Source organism: Schistocerca cancellata, unplaced genomic scaffold, assembly GCF_023864275.1.
Source record: "Schistocerca cancellata isolate TAMUIC-IGC-003103 unplaced genomic scaffold, iqSchCanc2.1 HiC_scaffold_718, whole genome shotgun sequence".
Classification (NCBI taxonomy): domain Eukaryota; kingdom Metazoa; phylum Arthropoda; class Insecta; order Orthoptera; family Acrididae; genus Schistocerca; species Schistocerca cancellata.
Genome location: NW_026046729.1, coordinates 12,299,764 through 12,320,579, shown reverse-complemented (window position 1 = coordinate 12,320,579; position 20,816 = coordinate 12,299,764).

The following is a 20,816-nucleotide window of genomic DNA, read 5'->3' as shown; positions in this document are numbered from 1 at the left end:
CATTGCGAAATGTAAGTAAATAAAAGTATGATAAGTCGAAAAGTAACTTACTGTGTCTAGTAGTAGGGGATTTATTCTGGATAATTTCTATGAAACAGCACATCTGCAGAAACATTTTGACATAACACATTTTCGAACACAGTTCGAAACAAGTCAAAGGATTCTGCTCGTGAAGATGCTCCATTTTCACAGATACACAGATACTATTTTGAAGGTGTTAAATTACTACTCACACATACGTCATTAATGATACAAATATTTGTGAATGTGGTGAATGTGCCTGTATTTATGAAAAGGTTACATTATTAAATACTTGTTTCCGTAGGAAATAATAAACTTTCAAAATTACTGAAAAAAGTGACTGCAAAACTCTGTTTGTTCATGTAACTTTTCAGAAGCATTTTCTTTATATAAGATTATTTTTAATTGCTCCAGGAATTCAAGATTTTGTACCATTGTTTTCAGTATGGAGTACAGTTAAGCTGTTACAGATGTCACTTAGTCTGTCTCTTTAGGTACATGGAGTTAGCTAGTGAAGATCTGTTAGAGTGGTTAAGTCTAAAGACACCAGTGTGTTCTTTGTAATGCGTATGGAAAGTTCTTCCTTTTTTGCCTGTCTAAAATGCAAGGCAGCTGTTGCACTGTAATTTATACACTCCACTTTGTTCCGTTATTAGAGTGTGTATGTTTACTGTGTAAGGTACGCGGTGTCCCAGTTTGTTGTTTGTGGAGAAAGGAATTTTAACACTGGTGGTTCTAACAAAGATAGCTATTTTTCGGGATGCTGTGCCTAAATAGGGAATGCTTGACAATATATGTGTAGTGTCAGATGTTTCTCCTGCACTGTTTCTATTACTGATTGTGGCCTGTATTTTGTTAGATAGTTTGTCAATTGGTTTTTCAGAATACTACAAATTTCCTTTATAAAGTATTTATTTTCTAATTTGTCTCACTTTTATTTGCAGTGATGAGGTGAGAAGCATGATTCTGTGCCATGAATATATCTTTTCATTTTTTAATACAAAAATTAATGTAAGAAAAGAGATATATAAATTCCCGAGTCTCCCGACTGATGTGAGATTTGGTATCAAGAATATTTTCCGTTTCCGCTCTTCGTTTCCAAATAGTGTCTAACACATATTTCACGACAACGTTCGGTTTATACAGAGTGGTCAGAAACAGTCTGAGAAGTTTCTAAGCGTGCTGCAGGGTAGGTTGCGCTGAGAAATAACAGTTTAAAAAAAAATTGGATATGCTGCGCCATTTCCGAGTAAATTACCACTGAAGTTAGCCAATCAGACAGTTACGCAAGCAAATTAAATTGAACATGGAAGAGGGGCTGTCGCCAGACGTGTTGACAGTGAATAAAACTCATAGTGGTAGATTTATTTTTAAATTATTTTTCTTAATTCTAGCTTCATATCGCGAATGTAGACATAAACAGTACACTGAAAGAAGAATACACAAACAGTATAAATGCTGTGTTACAGAATAATGCTGAAGGTTACATGGATAGATGGTGTACATATTGAAGAGTTACTGCAACGAGCTGGATAGACTTGAACTTCTTAGCATATCATGACTAAATAAAAGCATAAGTTGACGTGATACATCGTAAACAGTTACCTTGGTAATATAGAGAAATTTGAGGGGTAAAAGTTTTACAGGGATACCACAGCTTGACGACAGTAAGCTCAAAAAAATTGTCGCAGAACGTTGTAGTTATTCATAAATGAGGAGTCTTGCACAATAAGGATCCGATTTCGAAGACATCCTTTCTGTGAAGAATAAGGTGGACACATGACTCAATTTTTACACTTTGGTTATAGTGTTAATTAGTATTCGAGACATCCGAACGCTTTACATGTGTTGCACTGACATCTGCTTTACCCGTCTCTATTGTGACGCGTTTCGTCACAAGGTTATTTGGTAACCGTGATAGCGTTACGGAGATATTTAACAAACTGAAGTGGCAGACTCTGCAAGAGAGGCGCTCTACATCGCGGTGTAGCTTGCTCGCCAGGTTTCAAGAGGGTGCGTTTCTGGAAGTGGTATCAAATATATTGCTTCCCCCTACTTATACCTCCCGAGGAGACCACGAATGTAAAATTAGAGAGCTTAGAGCGCGCACGCAGGCTTTCAAACAGTCGTTCCTCCCGCGAACCATACGCGACTGGAACAGGAAAGGGAGGTAATGACAGTGGCACGTAAAGAGCCCTCCGCCTCACACCGTTGGGTGGCTTGCGGAGTATAAATGTAGATGTAGACGTATTGTAAGTGCAGAACGAACACATTCCTGACTCAACGCCGTGGGACAACTCGCTTCAAAACGTGGACATAATACAAATTAGATATGAAATCGCACAGAACTGTATTTTCTTTACATTTTTTAGGACGTTGCTTGGGAATCCAATGTGGGAACTATATAATTCAAAATGGCGGATCCAGTTTGGCGGATCAAAAAAACAGATTTTTAAGAATTCTGAGGACGCTGATAACGAATTAGAAGTCAAAATTGCAGTATTTAAACATTTTATTCGTTATTTTACATTTTTCTGTAGAAATCATAGTCACATTCGTCGTTTGTGTCTGTATTGCTTCCAGAAATATCGCTGTCTGGCTGTCCTCCGGGAGATATTTGGAGAAGGAGATCTTTTACCTCAGGTGACATCCGTTTATCTTCTTGAATTGTACACTCCAGGAAATGGAAAAAAGAACACATTGACACCGGTGTGTCAGACCCACCATACTTGCTCCGGACACTGCGAGAGGGCTGTACAAGCAATGATCACACGCACGGCACAGCGGACACACCAGGAACCGCGGTGTTGGCCGTCGAATGGCGCTAGCTGCGCAGCATTTGTGCACCGCCGCCGTCAGTGTCAGCCAGTTTGCCGTGGCATACGGAGCTCCATCGCAGTCTTTAACACTGGTAGCATGCCGCGACAGCGTGGACGTGAACCGTATGTGCAGTTGACGGACTTTGAGCGAGGGCGTATAGTGGGCATGCGGGAGGCCGGGTGGACGTACCGCCGAATTATTCAACACGTGGGGCGTGAGGTCTCCACAGTACATCGATGTTGTCGCCAGTGGTCGGCGGAAGGTGCACGTGCCCGTCGACCTGGGACCGGACCGCAGCGACGCACGGATGCACGCCAAGACCGTAGGATCCTACGCAGTGCCGTAGGGGACCGCACCGCCACGTCCCAGCAAATTAGGGACACTGTTGCTCCTGGGGTATCGGCGAGGACCATTCGCAACCGTCTCCATGAAGCTGGGCTACGGTCCCGCACACCGTTAGGCCGTCTTCCGCTCACGCCCCAACATCGTGCAGCCCGCCTCCAGTGGTGTCGCGACAGGCGTGAATGGAGGGACGAATGGAGACGTGTCGTCTTCAGCGATGAGAGTCGCTTCTGCCTTGGTGCCAATGATGGTCGTATGCGTGTTTGGCGCCGTGCAGGTGAGCGCCACAATCAGGACTGCATACGACCGAGGCACACAGGGCCAACACCCGGCATCATGGTGTGGGGAGCGATCTCCTACACTGGCCGTACACCACTGGTGATCGTCGAGGGGACACTGAATAGTGCACGGTACATCCAAACCGTCATCGAACCCATCGTTCTACCATTCCTAGACCGGCAAGGGAACTTGCTGTTCCAACAGGACAATGCCCGTCCGCATGTATCCCGTGCCACCCAACGTGCTCTAGAAGGTGTAAGGCAACTACCCTGGCCAGCAAGATCTCCGGATCTGTCCCCCATTAAGCATGTTTGGGACTGGATGAAGCGTCGTCTCACGCGGTCTGCACGTCCAACACGAACGCTGGTCCAACTGAGGCGCCAGGTGGAAATGGCATGGCAAGCCGTTCCACAAGACTACATCCAGCATCTCTACAATCGTCTTCATGGGAGAATTGCAGCCTGCATTGCTGCGAAAGGTGGATATACGCTGTACTAGTGCCGACATTGTGCATGCTCTGTTGCCTGTGTCTATGTGCCTGTGGTTGTCAGTGTGATCATGTGATGTATCTGACCCCAGGAATGTGTCAATAAAGTTTCCCCTTCCTGGGACAATGAATTCACGGTGTTCTTATTTCAATTTCCAGGAGTGTATTTTCTGGATTCTCTAGATGAATGGATCTGAAGATGCCAGAAGCCGATGGAATTCTCTCACGAAAATATCTGCGTGTAAAATCTTGTTGATAAATTCAAGTATCCTTATTCCGAGCTTCCTGCACATCCACAGACAGCCGACCAACCAGCAACGGAGCGGCTTCGATTATGTGGTATCCATGCATCAAACGTGTGTGGGCTGATGTCACGATCGGTAGTTACTGCAGAGGATTAAGAGTCCAGTAGAGCTGGCAACCGACTTTCGAGAAATATATATTTATTCAGTGTTCTTGTCACATATGATTAAGTTCTAGAATTATCTGTACAAGAATTGACAGTTCAGCAGAATTTCTAAAGAAATCGTATTACTTGAGGAAATTTCAACCTGATAAAAATTTGTGAAAAAAATTACGCTCACAATGCAGAATACCTCCCAAGAATTGTACAGAAATCTCCAATAACATTATTTTGTGTAAATCACAGTTTATGAGAGAATTGCAACAATGAAAGGCCCATTTTCACCATGAGGCACTGTCGCAGGGTGGAAAAGTTATCACCCACTAAAAGCGTGAAAATATGTGCACGCAGATACATTTGAAGTCGTTTACTATTAAGGTAGTAAGAGAGCCATTTGCCAACATAGGATCCACTGAGAGGTATTTTTCTAGCCTACGATTTCGGATACTATCGGTAGCAGTTGAGTTTTAAGTCGATATATAGCCATTATACCGGTGAAAAGTCACAAACATACCTTCTGCCGTGCTACCCTTCTTACGTTATCTTGAGAACTACGCAGGATTGCAAGAGTCTTTCAAACGGGCCACACAAGCAATATTTAAAAAATGAGTCGTTGTGAGATTCACTGTTTTCGTTAAATGTCACGATACTTTTCATATCGACTTGACACTGAAATTACACCGCAGCAGTAGGTAAGTATGCATCACCACAGTCTATGCAAGATTTTGCGAGACTGAAGTCGGAACGCCCTCAGTTTTTTTTTCTGTTCTGTCCAGCTTTTGAAGCCAGTTGGCTCACTGTACACTACTAGGTGGTGCCCTTGAATATGTGCAATGCTATGAATGTCGCACATAATAGATAGGGCAAAGTAGGGACTCCTAAATGTGACATAATACGCATCGATCAAAGCTGGTTTACTATTTCCGTTTCTTCTTCTATCTACCAATTACTCCTTCAACCTGCTTTTTGATGCATCCCACATAATCGAAGACCTTATTCCAACAGTCTTGAAGATGTTGTAAAGCAGCCGGAGTGCTGAAGGTTTTGTCTTCCCAGCAGGAACAATCGTGAGGTGAATGACGTATTTATCACGTCATTGACGGTGTATGATCGAATAGTGAAAGAATGCCAGAAAAATGTCATATGAATATGAGTATTTTCTGTAAGTTTGTAGCCTAGACAGAGGGGCATAGTGCATGAGCGCATGCCTTTTTCGTCAGTCCAGTAACAGGTCATACGCATCGACAAAGCGCTGATATGACGCGCACTGGTTGCGAATCGGAGGTAAAAACGTCGAAGACTCGTATCGTCTATAAGCAAACAGCTTCAAACGCCGTGTACAGAGACCATCAAACGTCAGACAAGGCAGGCAAATCAGCAGGTCTTGCAAAGTTTGTCTATACGTGCCTCTGGGCTAGGGTTACTGGTTTCCCTCACACATCTGTCTCCATATACCTATGTATTTGTCGTAGATTGTCACGAGTGCTTGAACCTAAAGGGATCCATTAGAACAATAGCACCTGACACCTTCATGATTCTTCGTCTGTAGTCATAATTTACCACGTTTTTCAGGATCTTAATTAAGTTATGGGCCGCAGTGGCCATTTGTTCTGGTACCTGGTTGCAAGCCTCATCTACGTACTCCGCCCGGACGTCTGTGTTGTATTCATCGTCTCATAATTACACGGAAAGTGGCGAGATTGGAACTGGAAAGATTGGGAACTTCTACAGGCGCTGATGACCGCAATGTTGAGCGCCCCACAAAGCAACGCCATCATCGTCATCATCATCATCATCAATATCGTCGATGACTTACTCTTACTGAAGCTATTAATTGTGTCTGTGCTAGCCGGCCGGAGTGGCCGAGCGGTTAAAGGCGCTACAGTCTGGAACCGCACGACCGCTACGGTCGCAGGTTCGAATCCTGCCTCGGGCATGGATGTGTGTGATGTCCTTAGGTTAGTTAGGTTTAAGTAGTTCTAAGTTCTAGGGGACTTATGACCACAGCAGTTGAGTCCCATAGTGCTCAGAGCCATTTGTCTGTGCTCATCTGCATGTTAGTTGCTAACATGTGAAGAACCAATGAAAAACAGACCAGTAAGCCAGATTGAGAATGATTTCGCCTGTTATTTACATATCTACCTCCTTAGCTTAACGTCCGAGTCATTCTGTATTGTATTCCACCTCACAGGACCGAAAAATATCTGCTTGATGCCGTCGCTGCTACATTCCTGTCGCTCACAACCTCAGCGTAGAGCGCGTGTAAGCACCAACTACTATTCACATCTGTACACAGTCACTCGTATACCAAGAAACGGATGAATAAAAATATGGCTTCACGTCTTATCTGAATATGAGTACACTATGTGATCACAACCTCAGCGTAGAGCGCGTGTAAGCACCAACTACTATTCACATCTGTACACAGTCACTCGTATACCAAGAAACGGATGAATAAAAATATGGCTTCACCTCTTATCTGAATATGAGTACACTATGTGATCAAAAATATCCGGACATCTGGCTGAAAATGACTTACAAGTTCGTGGCGCCCTCCATCGGTAATGCTGGAATTCAATATGATGTTGGCCCACCCTTAGCCTTGATGTCAGCTTTCACTCTCGCAGGCATACTTTCAATCAGGTGCTGGAAGGTTTCTTGGGGAATGGCAGCCCATACTTCACGGAGTGCAGCACTGAGCAGAGGTATCGATGTCAGCGTGGCCTGGCACGAAGTCGGCGTTCCAAAACGTTGCAAAGGTTTTCTATAGGATTCAGGTCAGGACTCTGTGCAGGCCATTCCATTACAGGGATGTTATTGTCGTGCAAGCACTCCGTCACAGGCTGTGAATTATGAATAGGTGATCGATCGTTTTGAAAGATGCAAACGCCAACCCCGAATTTCTCTTCAACAGTGCAAAGCTATAAGGTGCTTAAAACATCAATGTAGGGCTGTGCGGTTATAGTGTCACGCAAAACCACAAGGGGTGCAAGCCCCCTCCATGAGAAACACGGCAACACCATAACACCACCGCCACCGAATTTTACTGTTGGCACTACGTACGCTGGCAGAGGACGTTGACCGGGCATTCGCCACACCCACACCCTGCCATCGGATGGCCACATTGAGTACCGTGATTCGTCATCCCACACAACATTTTTCCACTGTTCAATCATCCAATGTTTACTCTCCTTACGCGAAACGAGGCGTCGTTTGGCGTTTACCAGCGCGATGTGTGGCTTTTGAGCAGCCGCTCGTCCATGAAATCCAACTTTTCTCACCTCCCGCTTATCATAGTACTTGCAGTTGATCCTCATGCAATTTGGGATTCCTGTGTGACGGTCTAGATAGATGTCTGCCTATTACACATTACGACCCTCTTCAACTGTCGGCGGTCTGTGTCAGTTAACAGACGAGGTCGGCCAGTACGCTATTGTCCTGTACGTGTCTCTTCACATTTCCACTTCACTATCACATCGGAAACAGTTGACCCAGGGATGTTTATGAGTGGAAATACCGCTTTCAGACATACGACACAAGTGACACCCAATCACCTGACCACGTTAGAAGCCCGCGAGTTCCACGGAGCGCCACATTCGGCTCTCTAACGATATCTAACGACTATTGGGGTCGCTGATGTGGAATACCTGGCAGCAGGTGGCAGCACAATGCACCTAACATGAAAAATGTATGTTTTCGGGGCTGTCCGGATGCTTTTAATCACATAGTGTATGTCGCAGCCCACGACGGGATACGACATATAGCTGCTTTTTGAACCCTACCACAGAATAAAAAGTTTATTCTAATGTTCTGTAACATATTGTAAAACAGTTGGAGAGCTAAAGGCTTTGTCTTTCTACTACGAATACATATGAGGCACTTGATGTAGCTATCACGCCATCATTGCTGATATTGCAAAAGATTCAATTATTTTATGAAGTTTGAATGAGTTCTTTTCCATCTTTGTGATGGTGCACAGATGGAAGTAATAGTTGAATCTTCTTTGCCTTGTGTACAGAACAATATTTCAGAAATATCACAAACTTACTGTAAGTTAACACATTTTTTCGTCTTTCCTTTTCTTCTCTAACGACTAGTATTTCATTTTTATTGCATTCTTGATAAATTTGGAATGAGATGTGAAACAGTGATATTTGTTGAAATCCAGTTAATCACAATATCAAATAGACGCTGTAAAACAAAACGAAACTGAACTAACACGACTGATACGTTGGGTTGCTTACCTCTCTCTACTCAAGACTCTGTCACACACGTTATCATGAAATACAGTAGAGTGAAAAGTTTAAACTGCAGAGGCATGCAGATTTGTACAGACATTTTGCAGGAATTTACAAAGAGAAATAAATATGATGAGCGTTCCTTCACTCCTGTGTGGTGTTCCAAAGATAATAAATCACTGCATCTACAACGGTGTTAAACTTCAGAGGGAAGAAATATAAAATTAAGAGATGACAAAAAATGTAGAAATTTAGTGTAACTGAATGGCTAGTGTATTGCAAAGACAACAGCAAGAAAAGTAAATCATGAGTAATGGAATGTATTCAAATCAGATCAAGTGAGTATGAAAGCGTTAGATCAGGAATTGAGAGGCTTAAAGTAGTGGATGAGTTCCGGTGTTTAGGCAGCCTAATAAATGATCATAGCCAAAGTAGATGGTACGTAACGTGTAGAATGGCTCTGAGCACTATGGGACTTAACATCTTACGTCATCAGTCCCCTAGAACTTAGAACTACCTATACCTAACTAACCTAAGGATATCACACACATCCATGCCCGAGGCAGGATTCGAATCTGCGACCGTAGCTGTCCCGCGGTTCCGGACTAACGTGTAGACTGGCTATAACACGAAAAGTGATGCTGAAAACGTTGTTATCGAATATAAATTTTCTCCGAACGAGTGAAGCCTTCTGCAGACGCCAAACGTGGATGACAAACTCTTCACACAAGGAGAGAACAAAAGATCTTGAAAAGTACTGCACTTCATGATATTTTAATAAATAATGGAGAGAACTGTGTGTGTGTGTGTGTGTGTGTGTGTGTCGTGCAAGAAATCCCTACTTCTGCTAAACCTCCAAAAATATCTCAGTTTCGCCAGTGAGTCCATTGAAGATGGTATAAAAGGCGTCTCCACCTCCCGATGCGACGAGGACTATCGTTTTTAAATGGACCTTTACGAAGAGGGAATAGCAACCGCCACCACGCCGTCATTGTTGTACATCCTTGGGGAGGCGAGGGAAATATTGAGCCGCACTCCAAAACTCAAAGGAATTAATCTTCAAGCAATGTTTAAGAACAGCCACAACGTTTCTTAACCCGCATCCATCCATACCTGCGTGCGTTTCTACACTTACATCGTCTGGTCTGGCTAGATGTGCATTACGAGAACAACTACTTAAGCTCCGCGCAGTTCTCATCGTCTCTCTCACCAACCATTGTAACTATCTTAGCGAGTCTTTCTGTAGTATTTTTTCTAATTGCTTCGCCGTGAAGCTCCCGAAGTTCATGTCACTCGCAGAAGCAATATCAGTGCCGAAGGGTGTAGCTTTACTTTCTGTGATTCTAAGTGATGAAGCAGGAAACTAAATTATTCGGAATGATTTCCAAAGCGACGCCATTGTTGTGTATTTATTTACTAAACTCCATAAACTGGTAAAATCGATGCATTTGATAGTGATTAAATGAAATCTCACAACTAGATCAAAAGGCATACTATCGACGACTAGAGACAGCTGCGCGTAGCATGTACCTCGTACTTACACTCTTGATATTTCGCAGCCATACGTAAATTTTCGTTACTTTAAACATTATTAATTTATTTATTTACTAAGATGATCGATTTCTAGCGTTGTAATATTGTTGTAATAAAGTACGCTTCTCCTCATATCTGTACTGGAACAAGCGACGTTTCTGGCAAATATTTATTAAACTAGATTACTTGATTTGCTTCAGAAAAACTGAACTTTCTCTACGTATCTCGCTGCTCGCGTATCGTGCGTTCTCATGTCCAGCCACAGCGCCTCTCATCAGCGTCCACCGGCAGCCCCCATAAGGCCATCCTGCTCCATCAGCCAGTGTAGGAACTGAAATATTACTCCCGACTGTGTGCGCTCCGGAGTACCACTTTAATCAATGTATAATTTTACCTTACTTTCTGCGGTGACACTTCGGGCAAGTGACCTTCACGCCGCGCTCACGTGATGCAGATAATAAGTACCGCACTGTGGAATGAGAGAGGTAGTAGAGTGAAGGTCGTCCAAAGTTAGCAGCAGGGCAGACTCGGGTGGTACAGGTAACGAGGGAGGCGAAGCTCGCAGCGGGTGTAGTGAGGGGGCAAGATCCACCTCCAAGTCACCTCCACCCTACTCCTCCTCCTCGCTAAACTGTTGGGAGTCTCGGATGTTGTTGCGCCATTTATGATAAGCGGTGAGTTAATCTGCAAGAGAGGCTCTCCTCGGGTCAACCTCAAAGCTGCTAACTCTCTGGACCACTACATCTACAAAAGACGTAAACTATTTAATTTACCTACTTTTCCGCAATTTTTTTAGTACAGTATGGACATGATTTCTACAACCAGACTCAGATCGTCTACTTCGCTATTACTTATCCATAATTGGCAGTACACGGGCTGGGACAAAAATAGCTGTTTACCTTCTTGATTATAGAGGATATGTAGGCATTGTTTTTATTTTTAATGCCAGTCCTATAAAGCAGGAGACCGTCTTGTACTTAAAGAAGAGTGTAGTGAGGGTGTAACACCACAGCTCTTACGCTGTATGGATTTATTTTGTTTTTTTTATTTTATTTAATGTTATAACATTGAGTATCTGTAAATGTGTTTGATTGAACAGATAACACAAAATTGTATACTCTTTTCTTTGTCAAACGTTTGATGTCGTGATTTGTTTCAATGCAAAGTAGTGTATCTGTACTGTAAATGCTTTGTCCCATTGGAGGGAAAAACTTACTGTATATGATTGTAATTTTGTGTGAATAATTTTTTGTAGAGATGTCAATATGTGTAAATGTTTTGTTTTATTTAATGTATTTGGTTGCTGTTATGTAAATTGCTGATCCTCACTTAGGGTTGTTAGTTAATTTGTATGTAAAAGTTGTTGTGGTTCCCCTCGGGAACGGAACTTTGTAGCGCGCGCAAATTGTGGTTGGCTACGTAGAAAAGGTGGAACTGATAGTCAGTCGGGAACGAGCCAGCAGTCGGGGACGAGCTACGAGTCCGTGCACTGCCATGTAAAAGATGCATATTGTGATGATTCCGAGAGAGGCTTTTCCTGCTTCTTTCTAAGACCTCGGATGGATGAATAAATAGCTGGAACTATTCTGGAGTTTGTATCTATCATCGCCACCAAGAAATGACAGAGTCCAGCAATTCTGCCTACAATTCCACCTTCCTACATGCAGTTGCCACCACATTGCGCAATCATTGCAACGTAATACAATAATGATGTACAGTGAAGGATCAGTTTAATGTACGTGCTAATGTGCTGAAATATAAGGTAATTTGTATCTGAATTTATGTACCTACCCTGATTTTTCTCCTCATCATAACACCTCTCAGGTTCCTCTCCGTTTGAGCTAAAGTGATATCTGAGTGTCCTTACTAAAAGAAATTAAAGCCTAGAGTTTTGCTAATTAATGCCTCTTGAACTTAGTAAAAAGAAAGTTAAAGTTAATGTGGCAATAGAGTGAGTTAAAGTAAATGTTTTTTGTTGAAAATATTCCTATTAAAACTGCTTATTAAAGTGCTGTTGCCAACTTCAAAATTAAAAGTTCTTAAGACTGAGGCTTATAAAGTAAATGATCACATGGTTGTCTATAGTAAATTCAAAAAGGTGTGTCAGTTTCTTGCAATTTTGTCACCATTGTGTTTCGCTGTAGTAAAAGTGGGAAACTGCAATAGTAGAAAACTATATGTTCATGATTGCTAAGTGTTTGTCTCTCTTGTGTATTAGAAGTGCATTTTAATAGTAATGTTATAAAGACCATTCACTTTGTGTAAGCCCTGAAAGTAATAGTGTGTTTCGGTGTATGTTATAATTTTGCAAATAGTTTGTGCTGCTCTAACTGCTAGCTTCAATCTTAAAACATATGTGTGTCAGAGTTCATTGCACTCGCGTGTGGCTAAGTCTAGGTTGTGTTTGTCCACTATAGTTACTTATACGTACTTTCATAAACGATAACGTTAATCCTTCTCTTGCCTAATTAGGCTGGCGACCGTTTCCCTTATTCTATAAACAGTATAGCTAGGCAAAATTTTGTTTGTTACTATTCAAATATTTACGTAATTCTGACTTTCATTTCCGATAAGCCACCTCCGTTAGGAACAACACGGTCAACCTAGCAAAATTCCTCTCAGAGGGTAACACTGTTCTGTTGCTTTATACCATTATCAATCCAACAAAATAATTATGTTTTGCAAATTGCCTCCAGTTTTTAGGTTATGGTATAGCAGTAGCAGAAAGGTAGTGTTATAAGGGAAACATGATATTTCGGCTAGCCGGGGTGGCCAAGCGGTTCTAGGCGCAACAGTATGGAACCGCGCGACCGCTATGGTCGCAGGTTCGCATCCTGCCTCGGGCATAATTGTTAGTTAGGTTTAAGTAGTTCTGATGACCTCAGCAGTTCAGTCCCCTAGTGCTCAGAGCCATAGCCATGATATTTCGTGTCGTGTTCGGTACTTCAGTCTAGTGACTGAATTTAGAAACATATTAATGAATGCGCACTAGAGGCCGTCGTAAGCAGCTATCGCCATTTTCTACTGTTTCCGACGTTGTGTGAAATCAGGTTGGGCTCTGTGCAGTATTTGTAAATATTTCGCGCTCTACACATTTAAGCGGTCCGTCATATATTTAAGCTAAATGCAATGTGGTTTCAAATTCTGAGGAACAGAATTTCATGGTGAGTAAAGTACTATATTTTTCAGAACAATTTATATAACATATGGACTGGTAAGCCAAATATCGTCGGTTCTTTGTCATCTTGTACCGCGAAGCAAAAAATGTCTTTTACTGTGGAATATGTGACACTTGCAAATGAACTCACTTTCTTTAACGTCTTAACAATTTTACCTATTTTGAAAATGGTAATTTCTGTTGGTTTCCATTATCTTCTATTTCAAAATGTTTTTTATCGTGTAAATGGTTTTCGATGTTATTTCTGCTTAATATGATACCACATACTGTTTACTCGATTGCGACAAAGCAACAGTGTGACAGGTAAACAATTAATGCAGTATTAGGAAGATATTTTTTTTCATTGCGACGCATTTTAATTTCCATGTAATATTTGTTTCCGGTTACACGACCATGTGATACGTTGGAACATATTCTCACATTTGGAAAAAACTTGAATATTCGAGATACATTTTTGTACTTACAGCAGAAGACTGCAGCAGTTAAAACCCGAATGCCACCGTTTCAAACTGAAGTATGAAAATATCTATCTATGTCACGTGGATCGATAGCGGGGATATCATAAGAAGTGTACCGAGGTACAACACTCTCCTCTGCATTGTTACTGGAGAGAGGTAAAGTATTAACTTCTGGCCACGAAGTTTACGTTGTAGCTTATGCTCAAACCTGGAGCCTGAATTGTATCGCACTAGTCACTACTTCCCCCAGTTAGCTATAGGTGTTACATTTAAGTGGTGTGCTAAAATTACTACAATAGTTGCTGTTAATGCTTCTCACTGTGCTATTTAAATCACTGGAAACGTAATTAATTCAGAGTTCAGCCTCAGTAAGGCACGCAGTCGTGCTCGCGAACTGGTTAAGAAGTAACGGTAACCTAGACCAGGGACGGAAGTGGAAAAGATAGAGGTGGATGGAGTAATACTGCAGACACACTGGACGCAACGACAGAGAAGCCGAGGGTATCACTTAGTGATGCCGGATACACTTCTCACGCAATCACAAACATACGTCAAAAGAGGAACATTGCATAAATTGTACAGTCCTTTGTGTACATAGGACCAAAGGCTTTGCCGCAGAGGAGTCACCGCATCAGTCATATCACCGAAGTAAGGTGTGGTCGTGCTTGCCTAGCACTTGGATGAGGAGCTAATTGATTGGGAAGTAGCAGTCCCGGTCAAGAAAATTGGGCCGGCCGGTGTGGCCGAGCGATTCGAGGCGCTTCAGTCTATACCCACGCGACCGCTACGGTCGCAGGTTCGAATTCAGCCTCGGGCATGGATGTGTGTGATGTCCTTAGGTTAGTTCTAGTTCTAGGGGATTGATGACATCAAATGTTATGTCCCATAGTGCTCAGGGCCATTTGAATCATTTGAACGAAGAAAATTGGCAACGGCTGTGACTTCTGTGTGCTGACCACATGCTCTTCCATGTCCGCATACAACAACGCCTGTTGGCTGAAGATGAAACTGTGGTCGGTCAGCACCACAGGACGTTCAAGGCCTGTTCGGACGGAGCTTAGGTGTTGTAGCGTTTCTAAGGAAACGTGCTTTTAAGGTGCTTCAGATGTTCAAAATTACTCTGAGCACAATGAGACGTAACATCTGAGGCCATCAGTCCCCTAGACTTAGAACTACTTAAACCTAACTAACCTAAGGAGAGCACACACATCCATGCCCAAGGCAAGATTCGGACCTGCGACCGTAGCAGCAGCGCGGTTCCGGACTCAAGCGTCTACAACCGCTCGGCCACAAAGGCCGGCGCTTCAGATGTGATGCTTCTTCGGCACGTATGTGAATCTTCGAGTAATTTCGACGTAAGTTGTAGCTGTAGTAAACCATCGGAATGGCCTCTGCACGGGACACTCGTTACGAGCAACATGCTGCATTTCAGTTCTTGCTTTTGTAAAAAGGAACCATGGTGAACATTCATAATTGTTTGTTCGTAGTGCATGGGTGTGTTACGTTTGATAAGAGTACTGCTGGGCGACGTCTAAAGCAAGATGAAAAGTCAAGACGTGCAGGAAATGCTTTTCACTATCAGTCATGTTCGGGACGTCCTGTCAGACCCACAGCTCGCAATGCGGTGAACCGTGGGAACGTCATTACTCGTGCAGACCCAGACGTCACAACTCGACAACTGATTGTGCAGCTAGCACTGAGTCCTGGAAGTACGCGTGTAACGAGTTTGATTTTCTACAACTGAATGGCGTGCGCGAAATGGGTTCCTCGAAAATTCACAATAGGCCGTAACATTCAAAGAAATTCCGTTTCATTTGAGCTTTTGTAACAGTCTGAGGCCAATGGAGAGGCCTTTCTGTTACCGATCGATACAGGTAACGGAACACGGGTGCGTCACTTCGAGACGAAAACGAAATGTCAGTCAGTGTATTGGCGCAACATGTATTCAGTAAAAACGGAGAAATTCCAGGCAACTCGGTACTTATGACGAGAGCCTAATTGGCTAGTGATGGTTTCATCCTTGTGGATGTTTTGCCAAACAGGTCAGCCATTAATTCAGAGGCTTATGTTAAAACTCATGAGTCGTTTCCGACGTGTTAGATCTGAGCAGCCAAAAAAAAAAAAAAAAAAAAAAAAAATCTGGCTCCGATCCGACAATATACGCTCACACACAAGTGTCACTACCTAGGAACACGTCACCAAATTGGGTAGGATATCCTCGTCTCGTGCATCCAGTTGTCCAGATCTTCCAACTATTTCGGCTACTTAAGGTTTCTATACATTGGACACATTTTGAAGGTGACAAGGGCGAAGTTCAAGCAATGAAAACAGCTGGGATCACAGGACAAGAGCCTCCATGGATAAGAAGTACATGTTCTTACTTAAAGCTAGTGTAATGCCATAGTCCACGATGGAGGTTATCTAGAAATATAGTGCATGTAAAGGAAATGTTAACTTGTTTTAACACCAAATACCAACTATAAAGAATAAATCTGTTCCGAGATAATGATTGTGGTGCATTATTTGTTGAACGACCATTGTGCATACGCTTGTTTACAAAATAAGAGGACGAGAGTAACTTTAGCACGATGTGTTCATGCTAACTAACACAGCTCGTTGAAACTTGTACTAGATTTAGTAAGAACTGCTAAGGTGTAATACAGAAAGTAACTGAAATAAATACGCCACCAGACAAACAGAAATGATACGTTTATTAAAATATGATAATAATGTGGAAGTCGCCACGATTTATGATGGTCCACTGGACCTTACAAAAGGCGGGACATGTTTTTTACTAGGGGTGTGTGTGATTACCACGGACGGCAAGGCGCGCTTTGCAAAGTGGCCCCTTGCTGGCTACAAGGTTCGTTAGGAGTTCTTGTGGTAGAGCATTCCATTCCTCCACTAGCGCTGTCGACAATTGCTGCATGGTCACTGGTGATTGTGGACGTTCTGAAATGCGTCTCTCATCGCACCACACACGTAATGAGGTCTCAGTCAGAGTAATCGCAGGCCATTCCATTCCCCAAATATCCTCTTGTTCCAAAAAGTCCTCCACCTGAGTCTTTTGATGCGTTCGCGCTTTGTTAACCACAAAAATGAAATCATGGCCACATCCAAATGCTACCCTGAAAAGGCACACATACGTAAAGAGTACAATGCCGCAACGAAATCCACCGGTTAGTGTACCGAGTTCAGTGATTTGCAGATCTGCCTGTCCATGGAACAATATACCTCCCCCCATACCGTAACACCTGGACCACCGAAACGGTCACGTACGACGATGTACATTACGTGTTACCACCTCTCATCACATGAAGGAAGAATCAATAGAGTCAGCCGCGCAGGATTAGCCTAGCGGTCTTTGGAGCTGCAGTCATGGACTGTGCGGCTGGTCCCGGCGGATGTTCCGAGGCCTCCCTCGGGCATTGGTGTGTGTGTGTGTTTGTCCATAGGATAATTTAGGTTAAGCAGTGTGTAAGCTTAGGGACTGATGACCTTAGCAGTTAAGTCCCATAAGATTTCACACACATTTCAACATTTTTTTTCGATAGAGGTACTCAAAGTACACTCCGCCACACACCGTCAGGTGGCTTGCGGAGTATGGATGTAGGTGTAGATGTAGATGAAGAATGTAATTCCAGGAGCACTACTGAGACTGAATCTGCTTTCATCCGAGAAGAACACGCTACTCCATTTCCCGCTGGTCCAGTCTCTGTGCCCTTGGAACCATCGCAAACAGTGCCGCCGAGGTACGGGTTCAACGGAACAAAATGGTTCGAATGGCTCTGAGCACTATGGGACTTAACTTCTTCGGCCATCAGTCCCCTAGAACTTAGAACTACTTAAACCTAACTAACCTAAGGACATCACACACATCCATGCCCGAGGAAGGATTCGAAACTGCGACCGTAGCGGTCGCGCGGTTCCAGACTGTAGCGCCTAGAACCGCTCGGCCACTGCGGCCGGCTCAATGGAACACAGCTTACTGGTCGTCGCGCAGAGACGCCACCACCACGCCATCGCCGTGCCACTATGGAGCGTGAGAGTGCGTGGCAAGTTGTTCTGTTAAATGTGGCTGCAACTGCACCCGTGGTTGCCTTCTTGGCTACTGCCCAATATGGCGTTCATATGCTGCTGCAGTTGTCCGCTGTCGACCACCTGTTCTCACTCAGAAGTAGTGATAGCGGTTCGGAACGCTCCCCATGCACGTGGAACGAACCTGTGAGCCATAACAACCACCCGTATGCACTCGCCACACTTCGTCCTTATTCTGTTTTGCGTTGTGGAGAAATCCAGATGTTGCCTCGTGGCCAAGTTGTAATAAAGATCACTAACGCAGTGCACCTAACAGCAGTTGCTCGACAAATACTGTCCTCCCTCGTTCCTTCAACTGTCTCGTCTTCCGAGTCCAGGCCCATTTGGCGCTAAATTCAGCCGTTTAGTGTCCAAAATTCTATCTACTACTGGGAGACATCTGGCAATGTGTTCCCGCACTTCCATTCATTCCCACACAAGTGGAGGCTTCGGCTTTGGGATCACGGATTCAATTCGTGCTTTGTACACCTTTAGTAGCCATTAAAACATCATAATGTGCAAGTCGTAAAGTGTACTACTCTGGCAATTCCGAGAAAATCGCAAAAGAAGTTCAAATATGGTTCAAATGGCTCTGAGCACTATGGGACTTAACATCTGTGGTCATCAGTCCCCTAGAACTTAGAACTACTTAAACCTAACTAACCTAAGGACATCACATACAGCCATGCCCGAAGCAGGATTCTAACCTGCGACCGCAGCAGTCACGCGGTTCCGGACTGAGCGCCTAGAAACGCACGGCCACCGCGGCCGGCACAAAAGAAGTTTTGCGAGTCTATTATGTAACTGATTTATCTGTGCATAGATGCCAGACGTTAGAGTTCATGGTGGCCAAGTGGTTCGAGATTCGTAAAACGAACGTGTATGAGGTGACAGTTCGACCTCAGCTCAAACCTTCATTTTTGCAATACAGGTATAAATTCTGTGATATTAAAAAAATTTGGATTACACTATGTATTCATGCTACATTAGCAAGCAACGTCATGCGCTAAGCAAGTTAACTGACAAATGGGGCCTTCCTCTGTGTCTGCAGCTCGAGGCGTCAAGGTGCAAAGTAGTTCCGGGTACCATACCAGATTGTATGTACAAATGGTTTCGCAAATCACGACAGGCATACATTTTCAGGAAAACTCTATGCCTCCTTTCGGTTACTTGTCGACAGTAATAATTGTGTTTGTTGTAATAATTAAATTTAATTAAAAGTAATAAGTAGTCAAATAACATGAAATTCAATAAAACCTCATGTGAATAGGTATAGGTCTTTGTAATTATACGCTACTGGTCATTAAAATTGCTACACCACGAAGATGATGTGTAACAGACCCGAAATTCAACCGACAGGAACAAGATGCTGTGAGATGCAAATGACTAGCATTTCAGAGCATTCACACAAGCTTGGCGCCGGTGGCGAAACCTACAACGTGCTGACATGAGGAAAGTTTCCAACCGATTTCTCATACACAAACAGCAGTTGACAGGCGTGGCCTGGTGAAACGATGTTGCGATGCGTCGTGGAAGGAGGAGAAATGCGTACCGTCACGTTTCTGACTTTGATAAAGGTCGGATTGTAGACTATCGCGATTGCGGTTTATCGTATCGCCACATTGCTGCTCGCGTTGGTCGAGATCCAATGACTGTTAACAGAATATATAATCAGTGGGTTCAGGAGGGTAATACGGAACGCCGTGCTGGGACCCAACGGCCTCGTATGACTAGCAGTCGAGATGACAGGCATCTTACCCGCATGGGTGTAACGGATCGTGTAGCCACGTATCGATCCCTGAGTCAACAGATCGAGACGTTGGCATGACAACAACCATCTGCAAGAACAGTTCGACGACGTTTGCAGCAGCATGCACTATCAGCCCGGAGACCATGGCTGCGGTTACCCTTGACGCTACATCACAGACGGGAGCGCCTCCGATGGTGTACTCACCGATGAACATGGGTGCACGAATGACAAAACATATTTTCTGATGAATCCAGGTTCTGTTTACAGCATGATCATGGTCGCATCCTTGTTTGTCGACATCGCGGAGACCGCACATTGGAAGCGTGTATTAGTCATCGCCATACTCGTGAATCACCCGGCGTGATGGTATGGGGTGCCATTGCTTACACGTCTCGGTCACTTCTTGTTGATATTGCCGGAACTTTGAACAGTGGACGTTACATTTCAGATATGTTACGACCCGTGGCTCTACCTTTCATTCGATCCCTGCGAAACCCTACATATCAGCAAGATAATGCACGACCGCATGTTGCAGGTCCTGTACAGGCCTTTCTGGATACAGAAAATGATCGACGACCCGTGGCTCTACCTTTCATTCGATCCCTGCGAAACCCTACATATCAGCAAGATAATGCACGACCGCATGTTGCAGGTCCTGTACAGGCCTTTCTGGATACAGAAAATGATCGACTCCTGCTCTAGCCACCACATTCTCCAGATCTCTCACCAATTGAAAACGTCTGGTCAATGGTGGCCGAGCAACTGGCTCGTCACAATACGCCAGTCACTACACTTGATGATCTGTGGTATCGTGTTGAAGCTGCATGGGCAGCTGTACCTGTACACTCCATCCTAGCTTTGTTTCACTCAATGCCCAGGCGTATCAATGCCGTTATTACGGCTAGAGGTGGTTGTTCTGGGTACTGATTTCTCAGGACCTATGCACCCAAATGTCGTGAAAATGTAATCACATGTCAGTTTTAGTATAATATATTTGTCCAATGAATACCCGTTTATGATCTGCATTTCTTCTTGTTGTAGCAATTTTAATGGCCAGTGGTGTATTACCTCTCAAATTTCTTACAAATTAAATGATATGACCAGTGATGAAAAATGATTATAGATTAAAAATTATATCTGTATCGAACCACTTCTTTTATTAAAAACATGTCCTTCTGTTCCTTATTTTTCGTTGCATTTGTTCGAGGCGGACGTACACGTTAACCCATG